Raw genomic sequence first — 18,613 nt, forward strand, 5'->3', positions numbered from 1 at the left:
TCTCTCTGAACGACTTTTATGTTCTTTGTTTTGTGGCTATCTGGAGAAATACAAATTTCAGAGTTGTATATGGATACATGCTCTGAAACAAAATTAACCTTTTGAACCTTTGAACTTCTGCCCTGCTCCAGATGCAGTGAGGCCTGGTTTTGTGTCAGAATTACTTATACTCGTGTGGAGTGCTGAATCCTGTTTTCATGATGGAAGTATATCCTTAGAAGTTTTATCTGACTTGTGTAAATTTTTTTTACATCTGTTAATCATTTTCTTCCTTCTGTCCTAGGTAGTGTTAATCTAAGTGTGCTCAAGTATACAGAGTGTTTTCTAAAATTTGTCATTTCAGTTCTTATTTTTCTTTGTAAGCTTTCCAGATCAGTTTCAGACCAAGATATTATGCCAAGAGAATTTGTTAATATGAGTATAGCGAATGTATTATCATTCAAGTTGCGTGGTGCATCTGGCTATATGACTAGCAATGGTCTGAGCTGGCTGGTTGGGAGGCAACAACAAAAGTGCTGGTAGGAAGGCAGTACTTTCATCATGAATTGTTTTATTCATGAACAAATTAACATTCAAGTACTCCAGTTCATTAACATTCTTGCTAATCAGTTGGAGGACAGATTGTTGGAAGGCTGTGAAATTTTGCCTATCCTTTGTGACGCTGAGGCATGAATGGCAGAAGTTGCATGTTCCACTTCAAACACAAAACATTGGGTGACTTAACTGTTCAACAATGGGGTGAAGGCTTCAGCCATTTGATAGTGCATTATGGTTGGGCCTATAAATATGTTGACATTTTGCCCCAAATTTTTGAGTTTAAAATAGAGCATCTGCTTTGGCAGCTGGTATTGGGCATGCAAATAACAAGGCAAGCCCAATGTAACCATTTAAAATTAGAGCTCAGTGCTGGGGATATTAGTCCCCATCAATAAGGCAGGATTGTGGAACACCATCCTCAAATTCAGTTACCCGCAGAAATTCATCTCCATATTATGTTTTACTTCAGAATGGCTTAAATGTGGTGATACAAACCAATTAAGTCTACAACAGAACTAATCTCAGTGAAAACCAGTTGCAAATAGTGCCATTGCTGACATTTTCATGGTGCATTCCAGCAGAGAAACAGATCATTTATTTCATCATATGCATTGACTTTCTGACAACCATTTACATGAATCCCATTTATTCTCCTCACATCCCCATTAACTCCTCCCAGATTCTACCACTTGCCTACCTACAAGAGGCAGTTTACAATGGCCAGTTGAACCAACACATCTTTGGTAATGGATAGAAATTGGAGCACATGGAGGAATCCAATATGGTCACAGGCAGAATTTCTAAATTCAACCCCTTATAAATCATTGATACAAGTTGTGAATAGTTAGGACTACACAACACTCGACGTTTTATTGTTTATTTTATGTTTATTCTTTAGTTTAATCCCTTGCTTTATTACACCTCTCCAAATGCATTATCACATATTAGATTATTTCAATCCAATTGACCAGACTATCTTTGTCATCCTGCTGACTAAAGCCTTCCATCTCATAGTCAACCACGTGACTACATATGTATTATTTGTAAACTATTTTACCCTCCTAAGACTAAATTATTAATATATCTTACAGAAAGCAAGGAACACTATAGAACCTCATGGAATCTGACTGTTGGCGACCTGCTTGTCACAACATTCATCAGCCATTACTCTTTGCTTTCTGCATCTGAGCCAGTTTGGTATCCAATCTCTCACTCTCCCTTCAATCCCATAGACTTTTCCTTTATTGTCCTACTTTACTATAAGCCACTGGGACAATATTAAATACATTGTCCTGATCAACCCTCCTTATTATCTTCTTAAAATGTATTCACATTAACCAGATACAACCTCCTCTTAACATATCCTTGTTTATAGTGCCCAGTTAATATCTACTTTTCTAAATGGTGCTTTTTAACAATGGTTTAAATAGATTCCATTAATGTGAATTTAACTATCTGGTCTGCGATTGCTTGATTTATTTCTCTCCTTGATTGTTTTCACACTTTTGGGAAGCAGCCTTAGTGAACACCCATTCATCACCATCCATTCACAAGTTTAAGCTTCCTTATGCAATTAACAATTTTGTAGGTTCTCAAAGGACTAGCAGTTTGATGAAAGACAGCAATATAAGATATAGGAGCAGAAGTTGGGCATTTGGCCCATTCAATCTACTCTGCCATTCCATCCTGCCTGATTTATTCTCCCCCCCCTCCCCCCCTCTCCCCCAACCCCATACTCCTGCCTCACTTTCTGCCTGCAGTTGTCCAGGGTCCTTTGTTGAGCTGTGATGTCCTAACTCTGCATATTTAATATCTCAGTTTCCTTAGTGAGATGGACAATGGAATGCTATAAATGTGGCCGAAGAGGCCAAAACATTACATCCTCGAACTCGTTTTTGAGCATCCCAGCTCTCCCTAGCTCTTGCAGTCTGCCAAGAGATGTTTAATTGGAGTACAAACAAATATGCTAGAAACCTGCACCCCACTGCAGGGAGGCTGATAGAACCAGGAACAAAAAAACGCGTGGAAGGGCAACTGGAAGTGGCTAAAAGAAATCAGTTACATAGTGACATCAGAGATGCCGAAGGTTTGTCAAAGCTCAGAGAAGGAGATGCATTGTGGATGGGATCAACCCCAGATTTGTCTTAAGGCAATGGTGATTCGAAGTACAGAAGCAGGCATCTCAGATTAGAGGAAAAGGTGCCATCTTAGAAAAACAGGTTGCTTGATGAAAGCGTAGATGTACCACTAAATTTGCAGAGTTAGAACACTACAGCTTGGCAATAGACCACCAGAAATCTTCTCCTAGAACCAGATCTGGAAGAACAATCCGTCAATACAAGTGTCTGGAATTTTTTTGCTGAAGTAAGGGATGGACATAGAAACTGGATAGTAATTTGGATAGATTTTTATTTTGGATTTTTATCATTAGAGGAAAGATATAACATGTAATTTTGCTAAGAATTGTGACATGTGGCCTCTGTACATTGAAACATCTTAATGGAAAGTCTGTCTTTGTAGAGGTCACTGTAAGAAATGAAACTTTGCACTTTTCAAGTTCTTTTTGCAAATAAATCAGCTTTATCATTTTAAAGTCCTGCATTCTCTAAGTATCTTCATAAATGAAAAATAAAAATTAAGATATTAACATGTTTGTTTTTTTTGTGTAGATGGTACTATTTGTCCTGGGAATTCTGACTGGCACATTTTTCAACATCACTGCTACTTTTGGAATACTACTTTAAATGCTACTTGGGAAAAAGCACAAAATTTTTGTAGAGCTTATAGAGGCACCGAATTGCTCTACTTGGACACTGTAGATGAAAAGGTAACTATAAAGATCAACGGTAGAATGCCTGGATAACCTGTAATGGTTTGCATTATAGTATTTTAACAATTTCTTAATGAGATTAAGGTTCACTGGGAGCACTACTTTTCATATTATATGCTAATAATCTGGATGACAGAATTGATGGCTTTACTGCCAGGTTTGCAGATCATACAAAGATAGAAGGAGGGGCAAATAATGTTGAGGAAATGGGGGGCCTGCAGAAGAATTTGGACAGATTTGGACAATGGGCAAGGTATCAAATGGAATACAGTGTAGGGATGTGTATGATAATGCATTTTGGTGGACAGAATAAAGCTGTAGACAATTTTCTGAATGGGGAGCAAATTCAGAAATCAGAGGTGCAGAGAGACTTGGGAGACTGACTGCAGTATTCCCTAAAGGTTAACCTGCAGGTTGAGTTGGTAGTAAGCAAGGTAAATGCAATGATAGCATTCATTTCAACAAGACTTGAGATGGTGGGATGGTAGCCTAGCAGTTAGTGTAACATTTTACAGCACCAGCAACCCGGGTTCAGTTCTGCTGCTGTCTGTAAGGAGTTTGTACGTTCATCTGTGACTGCATGGCTTTTCTCCAGACACTCTGGCTTCCTGCCACATTCCAAAAGTTGTGTTAGGATTAGATGGGTTAGGGTTGGTGAATTGTAGGCATGCTTTGTTGACAGTGAAAACATGACAACACTTGTGGGCTGCCCCCAGCACATCCTCGAACTGTGTTGGTTATTGAGGCAAACAATGAATTTCACTATATTTGTCGGTGTACATTTGATAAATAATGCTAAAGTTTAAATCTTTTAAAGCAAGGATGTAACGCTGAGGCTTTATAAGACATCGTTCAAATCACATTTGGAATATCGTGAGCGGTTTTGCACCCCATATCTAAGAAAGGATATGTAGGCTTTGGTGAGGGTCCAGAAGAGGTTTACCAAATATTGAAAGGCCTGGGTAGAGTGGATGTGGAGAGGATCTTTCCAATAATTGGAGAGCCTAGGTCCAGAGGGCACAGCCTCAGTACTAAGGGACAACCCTTTAGAGCAGAGGTGAGGAGGAATGTCTTTAGCCAAAGGGTGGTGAATCTGTGGAATTCATTGCCATAGACAACTGTGGAAGTCATCATTGTGTATATCTAAAGTGGAGGTGGATAGGTTCTTGATTAGTAAGGTTGTTAAAGGTTATGGGGAGAAGGCAGGAGAATGGGGTTGAGAGAAAAATAAGCCATGAATGACTGGTGGAGCAGAGTTATTGGGCTGAATGGTCTAATTCTGCTGATATATCTTATGGTCTGATGGTCTTATGGAGATACAGTAAAATTTTAGCAGACAATGGTACTTTTGTTTCAGTCACCTCTAAGTTGGATTTTTTTGTCATGCAGACATGAATATGTAACTTATGTGGAGATATTGTGAGTCCTTCCTTAGTAGTAAGGCTGACCTGTGGATTGGCTAGAAAAGTAGTGTGAAAGTATTACTGTCACATGAGTAAACTACACTTGGCACGTGGCCAAGTGGTTAAGGCGTCGGTCTAGTGATCTGAAGGTCGCTAATTCGAGCCTCAGCTGGGGTAGCGTGTTGTGTCCTTGAGCAAGGCACTTAACCACCCATTGCTCTGCGACGACACCGGTGCCCTTCCCTTAGACAATATTGGTGGCGTGGAGAGGGGAGACTTGTAGCATGGGCAACTGCTGGTCTTCTATACAACCTTGCCTAGGCCTGCGCCCTGGAAACCCTCCAAGGCACAAATCCATGGTCTCACGAGACTAACGGATGTCTGTTAAAACTACACTTAGCATGGCCTCATCTATTTACTGAAATCCTGCATGTCACTTTGCCTTTTAAACTATTTTTGTGAAGCCATTTTGGGAGCCTAATCCATTTCTTTATTGAGGACATTGCAAGACTGGTGTTTAGGGCAGCAATGAAGGTCCTGCATGTCTGACTGTGTTCAGGGCTTCCTTTATTATCCCAGTAGCTTCCTCTCAGATTTCACTACTGTGAGCCATGCAAGTCCCAGGTGGACACTCAGGAATACCGGCATGCTCAGATGTAGAACAATTCTTCATTACTGTTTCCGTAACAGTTTTGTTGTACCAGTCAGGGTTGTTAGTCCTGAGCTAAACCCCTGAACCTGGAGGATTGGTGGACCACTCTCAGTCTGGCCTCTACCCTTTGACCTGTTTGGCACGGGTGGTCCTAGCAAGAACCAAAAATAAAGTCTGACTCCAGCCAACATAGCCCTCTGGGTCCTTGAGACATGCAAGCTTCCATACCACAAGAAAGGTTTGGACCTCTTGGAGGTTGGTAAGTAGAACGGTCTGCACTTAATCATCAGATGTTCCAGGTTGGGGGAACAAGGATATGACAAGATTGCTGCATTCGAGCACCACAAAGAATTTATCATGAAACACAGACCTCCACCTTTAGCCTTCTCTGGGTCAGTAGTCCTTCCATTCAGTGTATCGAAAAGCCCTTGGGTCTTACCAGTGTACCTAGTGTGGTACACAGAACACAGCAATTCCTTATTTTCCTCCAATACAGCAATCTTGCCGTTAGACCGTTAATCTTGTTCTCCAGTGACTGTATATTTGCTAACAAGATCCAAAGTAGAGGAAGTTTCATACCCCGATGTTTTAGTCTGCCTTGGAGACCTCCCCTCCTCCCTCCCTTTCAACTGTGGTGATGTACATTCGTCGGTCTAAAGGTGTCATATCTGCATACTTGAGAGCTAAGTCTGCCAAGTCCTTCAGCGGATTGTGAAATCACCAGCTCGTTAAGATGGTTCAAAAGTATGTTATTGAAAGGGAAATTACAGGCTGTAGTTTGCAGTGACAGTAGTTCAGAAGAACAGTTTTAATGATAACCTAAACTGGAAATTAGTGAACAGGTTATTGAAACACAAGTATTGTTTGATAGCACTGAGGATGTTCCCTGCTGTTTCTTTGCAGATTGACAGTTGACTGATTAGGCAGTTATTAACTTTATTGTGGACAGAATATTTCTGAAAAATGCTCCACATTTTTTTTGTTGGATATCAATGTTGTAAGTTTACTGGAGTTGTTTAGCTAGAGGTGTAGATGTTCTAAAATGAAATACCGTCTTACGCCTTTTGCGGTACCCACTGCTAGCAGCTGTTTCTTGATGAAATATGAATAAAATTCTTTTGTTAAAGAATGACTTCTGTGATTTTGGGAAAGTCAAGAGGGAGCTGATATAAATCACCTTCTCAGTAACTCTAGCTAAACTTGGTTGTGAATGCTGCAGTGGCTGTCTATCCTTGTGCTGAGCCGTCGCAAATAATTTGCTCAAAGAATTTGGGTGAATGCTATATACCATTCTCCTATTGCATAGATTCTGCTAAAAAAAAATAGATTTCCTGGGCTTATTTCCTCAGGCCAGACAGGCTTGAATTAAGTTCCAGGGTCGTAGAGAATTTAGCATGTTTAAAAGGAAGAGAATTTAGTTGTTACAATTGAATTGTTTTGCAACAGGATTGGCTCACAGCTGAAATTTCTGGGGTTTATTGGACTGGACTCAATGATCGTGACGCTGAATCTGATTTTCACTGGACGACAAATGCTTCTTTGAGTGCTGCTCTGATCCCGTAAGTATGTTTAATTATTTTATTCTTTTAACTTACTTCTCAATGTGTCTTTATTTCTATGATTACATTTTAGTAGAACAACTTTGACCTTCCATTGCGGCATTCACAACCAAGTCTAGCCAGAATTGTTGAGGGGTTACTTGTCTCACCTTCTTCCTGACTTCCTAAAGAACCATATTGTGTAAAATTCCTATCCACCTAGTCCTTCATTTTAAATTTCTCACTCTTGTTATCTTATCCTCCCATGGCCACCAACACCCCTCTGCACCCCACTTTTCACCAATTCCACTTTGTCATTTAATCTAGTCCCGTATGTTATATTGTTGCAGTAAAAAGCTTTTGCTTGCATACTATATCAGCGGTCCCCAACCACTGGGCCGCGGACTGGTACCGGGCCGCAAAGCATGTGCTACCGGGCCGCGAGGAAACGATATGATTTGGCGATATAAGTCAACTGCACCTTTCCTCATTCCCTGTCACGCCCACTGTTGAGCTTGAACGTACGCGAGGTCATTACCCACCGGTCATCCATGTCAGCACGGGAAGGAGATCAACTCCTCAAGCTTGCAAATGACGGCAGGCTGAAAAGTATGTTTAACATAACATCTCTGCCGGCTTTCTGGATCAAAGTCAAGGCTAAATATCCTGAGATAGCCGTGAAAGCACTGAAAACGTTGCTTCCGTTTCCAACATACCTCTGCAATGAATGCAACAAAAACAAAATTGCGGAATAGACTGGACATAAGGAACCCCCTTTGAGTATCGCTGTCTCCCATCACCCCTCGATGCGCCTTTGATGCACCGTCTTGTTGCAGGGAAACAAGCCCAGGGCTTCCACTGATTCAGCAATATTGGTGTGTTGCAATAATTTTCTATGTTCATAGGGGGAAAATATGTGCTGTGTGTTTAATATCCAAATGTTACTTAAAATGTTATGATGCTATTGACTTATAAGTGACTTATATAACCATATAACATTTACAGCATGGAAACAGGTGATCTCGGCCCTTCTAGTCCGTGCCGAACGCTACTCTCACCTAGTCCCACCGACCTGCGCTCAGCCCATAACCTTCCATTCCTTTCCTGTCTATATACCTATACAGTTTTTCTTTAAATGATAATATCGAACCTGCCTCTACCACTTCTACTGGAAGTTCGTTCAACACTTACTTCAAGCTCCCCTGTCCTCCCCTGATAATTGACTTATCACTGTATTCATGCGAGGAAAATATGCGCTATGTGTTTAATATTAAATTCATTGGATAAACCCTTTTAGAAACAAAATTGAGTGTATTAGCCATTTATCACCTATATTGCTTAGTGTTTTTTTTTCCTTTGGTAGTGGGGAAGGATCTCCCCTTCTCTCCCTCAGTTCTGCCTTCACACCACAACCTAAACCCTGTCTCTCAAATGTTGGTTTCTAAAAACTCAAATCCTATCATTTACAGGGAAAGAGCAGCTACATTAACTCAACCTTTGTTTATATACTGTACCAGAAAATAAATTATTGTTATGTGGTGTAACTTGGTTTTAGTGGGAGATTTATATTATTTAAACTTTCCTTTCAATTTTCCACGGTCTTTTCTAAGACTTTCAATATAACAATCAAAAATTATGGTGCCTATTTGTTCCCTTCTTCTGCTATTTGTTTTTATTTTGTGGTCTTGAGTTTGCAGCCACTTGCACTTTTCCTTGAAATAGTGCTACCTAATAAGCCTTCTCTTTCCACTAGCTGAGAAGTGGCAACAGGTGATAGAGGATTGATGAAATTACATTGAGTTCACTGTCGAAAGTGTGTGGTGTGAGGTTAAGTGGGAGGGTAAATATAGGAAAGAAGTGTGTGAGAAAAACCTTTTCATATGTCTTCTCAACAGCCAAGGTTGTTCCACAGCCCATTTTGGTCAACATGTTTTTTTCAAAGCAGGTTAGTTCCATTGGGGGCTTTCTCCTCCACTGACAGCTTCCTGGCATTGGTCCCCTATGCAGTTTTCATTGTGTTGTCCTTCTGTATTATATCCTTCCACCAGTGCTAGTTCAGGCCTTCTAAGCTACCTCTGGTCCTGTTGCAATGTCTTCTGAATCTAGTTATCCCATGCTTTCTCTGACTCCATGCATTCTGCACTTTTTCTGGACCACTTCCAGTCCTCCATCAAGCTCTTTGATCTTCAGTTCTCAAGTACCATCTCTAGTCCTTCCACAGTATCTCTGATTTTCTTGTGCAGTCTCCACTCTCCAGTCTTCCTTATCCTTGCTTGGTTTTTCTGTGTTTTCTCTCGTTCTCCTCTATCTTTAGTCCTGCTGTTGCTTTCTGGTTCCTCTCTGTGGTTTTTTGTGTAGAACTACAGTATTCTGTTTCACAGAAATAAAATTATGAGCTGATGCTTTACAAAGAGATCTGCTTTCATATATGAAACGCAGAAATTTGCATGTACATCCAGAAAGTATCTGGAAGTCAAAATGAAAGGTTGGTCTGAACATGATATTGATGAGACCTAGAGTTACCTCTCATACACTTCGGTCTTTTTATTTAAAGCACAATGTATACAGTTGGAGGCAATTCAGAATAGGTTGATTCCTCAGTTGAATGAATTATCTCATGTGGAAAAGTTTGGTTTATATTCGGTGGAGTATAGAAAAAGTGAGAGCTGATCATATTGAAATATAAGATTCTGATCAGGTAGAGCTGAGTGGGCATAGTTTTAAAAGAAGATATCACACATTTAAGATGGACATGATTTTTTTTTTTAAAAGATCTCTTTGGAAGCTGAGTTAATGAAGATATTCTAGCTGAGATAGCAGATATTTGGCCTTTGAGTGTCAGGGAGTACAGGGGACAGGAAAGTAGAGTTGAAGCTCCAATTATGATAGCCAAGATTTTATTGAATGGCAGAACAAGCCAGAGGAGCCAAATGGCCAGTTCCTCCTATTTCATAGATTCATATAAATGTACATACAAATAGTTCATGCCAGGCAATTCCAGACAACTTAACTATAATCAAATAGATTCCTAGCAGTACACAGTTTAATTTTTAAAGGCACACTGCAGTTCACACACAGCTGATCTTTTGGGCTATTAAAAAGCTGGTTTTCCCAAAGTCAAGGGTTATTTCAACTCAACTGCTAATGTCATTTAAGAAAATTAAAAAAAGACCTTTCATACAGTACCTTTCATGGCCTTCACATGTACCAAGCTGTAGTAAAGTCAACTGATATGTAGTTTTACAGTAAAATATACAGTATATACTGTATATGGTTTACAGTAAAATCTCTTTAGAATCGTTATCAACTAATGTTTAATAGCTCTTACCAATAAGTTGGAGTTTTTATTTTAATCTATTAACATTTCTCTTTATATTTTGAAGATATTTTAGGCAGGATTTGCTGAATGGAGACCTAAAGGACTGTGTTCAATTGGATACAAATTCTGGACTGCTAACAGACATTCAGTGTTCAGTGAAAAATAATTTTGTTTGTAAATCCAAAAGGAGTAAGTAAAGGAGAGTTGGAAAACCTAGCTCATGTATATCTTGGGTGAAGCCCTGTTTGCTGCCTTCCACTCCCCCCCACCCTTGGTTCCTTTTGCCTAAATCAGTTTTTCTCTTTCTTCATCTGTTTCCATCTGTAACCTACCTGAGTCTGCCTTAATGTTCCCTCTCTACCTGCTCACCTGGCTTCATCTGTCCCTTCTCCTTATCATCTAGTTCCACCAGTCTCTGGCCCACATCTATCTATCTATCTATCTCACTCTCACTCTCACTCACTTATATTGTTACATAACTGGCAACAATGAACATTAATCGAGACAGGTTTTATAAAAACAACCAAACATTTATTAAACACATATAAATGATAAGAAAAAAAAAGGAAAACTTTAACCGGAGGTTAACAGGTATGCAGCCGTTCACCAACTCGCCACTCGGCTCTGGTTCTTAAAGCATTAAATGCGAAAACAATTCTTAAAGCGATACAGTCAGATATAGTTCTTAAAGCGATAACTTCGAAAGTCCAATAGTTTTACACCTTCAATTGGGAGAGACTTCTTTGGAGAAGGATTTCTTCACAGACGCACCTTTACTGCTGGTTCTGTCCACAGGATTCCCGATGCCGAAAATAAACAGTTTAAATCGACTGACCCTAAGTTCCTTTAGAGAGAGAGCACCTTTTTGCATGAACTCATTGCCCTTTTGCAAGAGTTATCTGGATGCAAGTTCTCTCCAACGAAGACTCAATAAGGTCGATTCTTTATTAAACTGCCAAACGATGCCGACTTCTCTCGATCCTTCACTTCGATGAATTCTTCGGTCTCCCTTCAAAACTGTCGGAATTGAGTAAATTGGCACTTCCAGCCACAAATTCCCAGTCCAATAATACAATATCTTGTAAGAGAACGCACCTTCCATTTTAAAAATGAAACTGCATCACAAAAACAAACACGCAACAGAAACAGAGGCACAACACGTTTTACCTGGAAATCTACAAACTCAAAAACTAACTGCGTCACCTGGGTCGACCCTTATATAGTCACAGGGGCACATGTCATCACGTGACCTCACATTGGTGGGAAAATCACATCAGGTGACCTCCAAAAGACCATTATATCATTCTCACAAAAAAAAACAGGTCTCCTTGAGCATGTAACAGTATGTACTGGCTATCTTCCCTCACACTTTTAGTCCTGATGCAGGGTCTCAACCTGAAATGCTGACTATTGCTTTGCCTCTACATATTCAGCTTAACCTACTGAGTTCTTCCAACAGTTTATTTTATGCAGGGTATAGCTTTGAGGTTTCAAGAGTGCTATATTGTATGTGAAACATAATCACTCCTTATGAGTGTACCATTTAGTAGAAGGATTTGGTCACTCAACCCTCAGGACTATTCTGTCATTCAATAAAACCACAGCTGTTCAGAATATAACCTCAGCTCTGCTTTTTACTTATAGATACAGGTTTCCTCTGCCATCCGAAGGTAGAGCGTTCCTGTGAAACGGTTCGTAAGCCGAAATGTCGTAAAGCGAAGAAGCAATTACCATTTATTTATATGGGAAAATTATGTGAGCATTTGCAGACCCAAAAATAACCTACCAAATCATGCCAAATAACACAAAAAACCTAAAATAACAGTAAAATATAGAAAAAGCAGGAATGATATGGTAAATACACAGCCTATATAAAATAGAAATACTTCTCTACAACGATTGCTTGCACAGATCTCCGTAGCGAAAATCTCACGCAAGCAGTGTTGGCATAAAAGTGCTCTCCAGCAACCTTTAAACTATGAAGCTGCCAAATCTACCAAATAACACGTAGAAATACACAGCCTATATAAAGTAGAAATAATGTATGTACAGTGTAGTATCACTTACTGGAATTGGGAAGACATCAAGCACACTTATGATGGTGTGTTAGACTGAGTCGTCGCAGGTTGGGTGGTGCAGTGGCCCCCACCCTCTGGGCCGCCGACCCGATACATTGCCGCGAAGAACGCAGCTGTAGCCGGGAGACACACAACAGATCTTTAAGAAAAAAGCCGAAATAAACATGCTAATTAATTAGGTGCTGCCCGGCATGTAAATGTCGGCGTAGATCAGAGGCGATTGCATCGGCACTGATCTGGGCTGACAATTACGTGCTAGGCGGCACCTAATTAATTAGCATGTTTATTTCAGCTTTTTTCTTAAAGATGTGCTGTGTGCCTCCCGGCTGCTGCTGCATTCTCCGCGAATCGGTACAGTATCTGTCCGGGGCCCGGGGTTGGGGTGGTGGGACACGGCGGTGTCATCTCATCGTCGATCAGGGCAGGCAGCTCATCTTCTCCTATGACTGCCTGCCTTGATGTCGAAGGTCGAGGTTAATCGTCTGCTGTGGCTGATGTGGAAGGCTTGCTTGACTGCTGAGCCTCGAGCATTTTTCTATCACACAATTCTTTTTAAGGACTCAAAACATCATGAAAATATCCCCTAAACCTACGTACCCTTTCAAAATTAAAGTCATACTTTATCATTGCAGCAAAAATCTCACACAGTTGCTTCATGTTCAGTTCCTGGACGACTTCACTTTCGCTACTGCATTCGGTTTCGATTGTTATCCTTTCCTCTTCCAATTGCATCAGCTCTTCATCTATCAGTTCTTGGTCATGGGATGCCAAAACCTCTTCAACATCATCTTCATCAGCTTCCACAAGCCAAACTCACTTTGTTCTTGCTTCGTTCACCACAATTGAGATGCTTAATTATGTCTAGTTTTACGCTAAGTGTAACACCCTTACGAGCTCTTTCAGGCTTTTCCGACACCTTAGAACTCATCTTGCTAACGGCTGCTCAATGCAACGTGTTTAAGCAATGCCATTCCGAATCCGGGGGAGAGCGGCTGTTCGGGGTGCGCACTGCCTTTTATCGCGCGCTGCCTTTCTTCGTAACAGTGAAAACACCTTCTGAAAGCGAAAACAGTACTAATGTAGGTCTTTCGTAACAGTGAGGTTTCGTAAAGCGAACGTTCGAAAAGTGGAGGACACCTGTATTATCAAAATTGCTTTAATAAATTATGTTCTGAGTAGTATTTAAGAAAGTTAAAGGGAGAATTTTAGCATAAATTAGAGAATTGTGGCAAATAAGTGGCACAGTGTTCGCCATCCAAGGGCTGCAGTGGGAAGTCTGTTCCATTTTAATTACTGCCCTCTGCATCTTACGGTCTGGCCACTCCCTTTAAACAAGTAGTCAAGTCAAGTTTAGTGTTGGGCACGTGGCCAAGTGGTTAAGGCGTTCGTCTAGTTACCTCAAGGTTGCTAATTCGAGCCTCAGCGTGTTTGTGCCCTTGAGCAAGGCACTTAATCACACATTGCTCTAGTCTGTGCGAGGAGTGGCGCCTCACACAGACTTCCAATCTGCACCTTGTAAGGCATGAAAATGCCCGACACAGGCCTCTCATGGTCTGAGTCGACGTTCCCTCCCCTCCCAAGTCAAGTCACTTTTGATTGTCATTTTGACCATAACTGCTGGTACAGTACACAGTAAAAATGAGACAATGTTTTTCAGGATCATGGTGCTACATGAAACAATACAAAAACTACACTGAACTCCGTAAAACAACACAAAAAATTACATTAGACTACAGGCCTACCCAGGACTGCATAAAGTGCACAAAACAGTGCAGACATTACAATGTAGCTTGCAAATCTAATCAAATTGTTAATATTGTCCTCCGATGGATCAATAGCATGACAAATCAAAAACCTCCAAAGACATTAAAAGCAGTCTACTCTTTTACTAATGAGTCATGGGTATTGTTTCTCCTTGATATATGCCGATACTGACTGTGCCATTAGCAATAAGTTTGAAAGAACTGGGATGGTCACAGGAATTCATATTGCTTACCTTTTGTGAAACTTTGGGAGTCTTACAGATAAAGTTGAGAAGAGTGTAGAATGTCTATGAGTGAAATTAAAAGGGTACATTGACCACGAAAAGACTGTATGGAAATATGCACACAATGGCCACTTTACACCTATACACCAGCTCATTAATGTAAACATCTAATCAGCCAATCATGCAGCAGCAACTCAGTGCAGAAAAGCAGTTGCTGTTCAGATTATACATCAGAATGGGGAAGAAATGTGATCTAATGTGACTTTGACTGGGGAATAATTGTTGGTGCCAGACAGGATGGTTTGAGTATCACAGAAATTGCTGATCTCCATAAGACAATAAGACATTGGAGCAGACTTAGGCCACTTGGCCCATTCAGTGTGCTGCACCATTCCATCATGGCTGATTTATTATCAATCTCAACCACGTTCTCCTGCCTTCCCTCCATAACCTTTGACACCCTGATTAATCAGGAACCTATTAATGAAGATGTTTTAGCTTCTGTGGAAATAAATGTTTCACCTCATCCTCTCTCTTCTCCAGGAAAGTTTCTTCTTTTTTTCTCATTTCCTAATCTACCCTATTGCCCTCCCCTTCCTCTGCTCTGCATCAAGAGAATTCTCAGATAAAAACATTGACCATTCAATTCAAATAGTTCAGCAGAAGCATTTTCAGGCTTTTGTTTCATTGGACATTGTTATGTTTTTTAACTCCAGAAACTAATTGAAAGGAAAACATGAGAGCTGGGGATAACGTGACTATAGAACGTAGAAATCTACAGCACATTACAGGCCCTTCAGTCCACAATGTTGTGCTGACCATGTAACCTACTCTAGAAACTGTCTAGAATTTCCCTAACACATAGCCCTCTATTTTTCTAAGCTCCATTTTTCTAAGAGTCTCTTAAAAGACCCTATTGTATCTGCCCCTACCACCTTCGCTGGCAGTGCATTCCACGCATCCACCACTCTCTGTGTGGAAAAACTTAAATCTGACATCCCCCTTGTACCTACTTCCAAGCACTTTAAAATTACATCCCCCATGTTAGCCATTTCAGTCCTGGGAAAAAGCCTCTGGCTATCCACAAGATCAATGCCTCTCATCATCTTGTACATCTCTATCAGGTCACCTCTCACCCTCTGTCGCTTCAAGGTGAAGTTTTGCTTTGTTTTCCTTTAATGAGCGGCCTATATATGGCATGGTAGCATAATAATGTATGTGATTCATGTCCTTCTTACATGTAACCTGTAAAGATTATGTAAACAAAGAATGCTTAATTAAACAATATATTTACAATATTACTCAAACATTACTGAAATACTAAATAACACAACAGACACAAGGACAAGGAATCCATGACCAAATGTAACTTTTCACAAAAGACATGAACTTTAAGTAATTTTATTTATGCTGAAGACGGGAGGGAAATTACCGATTATATGTGGGCATTGAATTTAAAGCGTGTCATGAAGAAGACCATTTCTAAAGTAAGTAATGTGCCAATAAATTGCAAGTCTGATAATCAGTGTTACTTTTCATTTTACAGATAGCCCATGAGATTAATTTACAACTGTGTTCCTTTCAGATATGGACTGGTTTTTGAAGAAGAATGAAACGGGTCTGACTGTAAGACCAACACATGCATACCCTTCAGAAACAGATCTGGTCACAGCCAAAAGTGTATGCTTGCAACAAGGAACTGCATGCACCGGAATACTGGAGACTGGAACTCCTAAAGTTTTTTATATTCTTGATGCTTCTGCCATATTTGTCTCCAATCCTCACTCCAGTGTTTATATCCCAGCAGGTAAAAGTCAGCTGTTCAGGTCTGAGTTCTCTTCAAGTTCTAATTAAACTTATTAAAATTAAGTGGGGAGGGGGTGCAGTTGAGAGATTGAGTCACCTGGGACTGTACTTGCTGAGATTCAGAAGAATGAGAGGAGATCTTATAGAAACATATAAAATTATGAAAGGGATAGATAAAGTAGAGGCAGGAAAGTTGTTTCCACTGGTAGGTGAGAGTAGAACTAAGGGACATAACCTCGATTCTGAAGAGTAGATTTAGGATGGAGATGAGGAGGAACTGCTATTCCCAGAGAGTGGTGAATCTGTGGAATTCTCTCTGCCCAATGAAGCAGTGGAGGCTACTTCAGTAAATATACTCAAGACAAGGTTGGATAAAGTTTTGCATAGTAGGGAAATTAAGGGTTATAGGGAAAAGGCTGGTAGGTGGAGATGAGTCCATGACCAGTTCAGCCATGATCTTATTGATTGACAGAGCAGGCTCGATGAGCCATTTGGCCTACTCCTACTCCTATTTCTTATGTTCTTATGTTCCTTGTGAATTTTGATAGCAAAAAGTGCACTAAGTCACTGACCAACACCATTTTAGTCCATGGGATTTTTCGCCACTTGTGAAAACCTCCAGAATACGGATAGGGCACAGTTGCAGCAGAGAAGAGTAAGACTTTTTGTTGAATAAGGAAGATCCCTCCTGCTGCTCTTAGTCTCAGACAATGTAAGTAAAAGCAACACTCACAACACGCTGGAGGAATTCAGCAGGTCGGGCAGCATCCGTGGAAATGATCAGTCAACGTTTGGGGCCGGAACCCTTCGTCAGGACCTGCTAAGTTCCTCCAGTGTGTTGTGAGTGTTTCTTTGACCCCAGCATCTGCAGAGTATTTTGTGCAAATAAAAGCATATGTTCTGGCCATAAGCCAGTGGATTCTCAATCATCTGCAAAGTGGTAAAAGTCATCATCAGCAGTGCCATAAATCAGCACTGACTCAACTATCGCCTGGTCATTATTACCAGGATTAGAATTTCATCAGAATGACATAACTCAGTTTTCATCTCAGCCTTAGTCCAAACATGGACCAAAGAACTAAATTGTACAGATGAGGTGAATTGATGAAGTCTGGCATCAAAGTACCCTGATAAAACTAAAGTCAAAAGGTGTATAAAGGAAAATGATCCAGTGGCTGAAATCATAGCTTGTACTGAGGAGTAGTGCTCTTTGGACATCAGTCAACCCATGCCCCGGGAATAGTTGTTGGAGCTCCTCAGAGCAGTCTATTAGGCCTAACCATCTAGAGCTGCTTCATCAATGATCTTCTTCCTTCAGAAGTGCTGAACTTTGGTACTTTCAATCCCATTCACAGTTCCTGAGCAAGCCATGTCTGAGTGCAGCAAGACCTAGGCAATATTCAGGCAAGACCTGATATGACAGTTAACATTTGTGCAATGAAGTGCAGACAATGACTATCTCTAACAGGAAAGAGTCTACCTACTTCTAACAATTCAGTGTCCTTAGCATCTCCAAATTCCCTTCCAGGATCATTCTCAAGATTACAATTGACCATAACCAATTTGGGCCAGTCATGTGAACACCGTAGCAATAAGTGCAGGTGAAAAGATGCCTTTTTTTGTGATAAGTGACTCGCCTTCACATTTAGCCTTCCAACTATCTAAAAGATACAGGTCAGGAGTGTGTTTCCTCTTGTCCACGTGAGTGCTGCTCTAATAACAGCAAGATGATTGATATCATACAGGTAAAGCACCATGCTTGTTTGCACCACTTTAAAATCCAACCCCGAAGAACCTGAGCATAAAATCCAGATTTTGTTCCAAATGTATCAAATCACATCTTTAGTAAAAATGAGAAAAAAATGAATGAAAAATGTGATTTTAAAAAGCTGAAAAAAAGTGAAATTCAAATCGTGGTTTTGGGATTTGTAGAAATACTGACAATGTTCTGTTTTTGAGAATCCTTTTTTAATCCTTGTCCGCAGTTTTGTTTAATTTTGTTTTTGAATATGATTGGTTTCTTTGTAGTATGTGCTTCAGAATTTCCTGGACCAAAATGTGGCACAGAAGATCAATTGTGCAGTTGTACTGGGATTGTACAAACATCGTTCCGTGTAGGTATGATTGGTGATTTCTTAGTTTTTGTTTAACAAATATCGCATTCAATGAATAGTTTGTAAAAATACAAGGAAGCAGAGGTTCACAGAATTGCATGTTTCACTTCTCTTCATAGTGTGTGGTATTTCTGTAGAAGCATGCAAGAATTATTGTGCTAGAAAGAACGATGGCACAGATTGTTCCAAATGTGTTCCAGTTTGTCCAGGTTAGTACCCAATGAAGTGTGTTCTGTGTCATATAAACTTACGGCATCATAGAATATTTTAAAGGGCAATATGGACAATAGTTTCTTTAAGCTACAAACCTTTCATTCCTTGTAGCACAGTGAAACAAATAACACATTGG

The 18,613-nt window shown here is 40.3% G+C and overlaps 1 long non-coding RNA gene across 1 annotated transcript; it reads left to right on the plus strand.

The window, feature by feature from the left end:
• Positions 1-6,944: 6,944 nt before the first annotated feature.
• Positions 6,945-18,244, plus strand: LOC140186075 (uncharacterized). Its single transcript, XR_011882776.1, has 3 exons — positions 6,945-6,981; positions 15,930-16,151; positions 18,179-18,244. It is a non-coding gene; the product is annotated as an uncharacterized lncRNA (long non-coding RNA).
• The last annotated feature ends 369 nt before the right edge of the window (positions 18,245-18,613 follow it).

The sequence above is a fragment of the Mobula birostris genome, chromosome 22 (assembly GCF_030028105.1).
Source record: "Mobula birostris isolate sMobBir1 chromosome 22, sMobBir1.hap1, whole genome shotgun sequence".
Lineage (NCBI taxonomy): Eukaryota > Metazoa > Chordata > Chondrichthyes > Myliobatiformes > Myliobatidae > Mobula > Mobula birostris.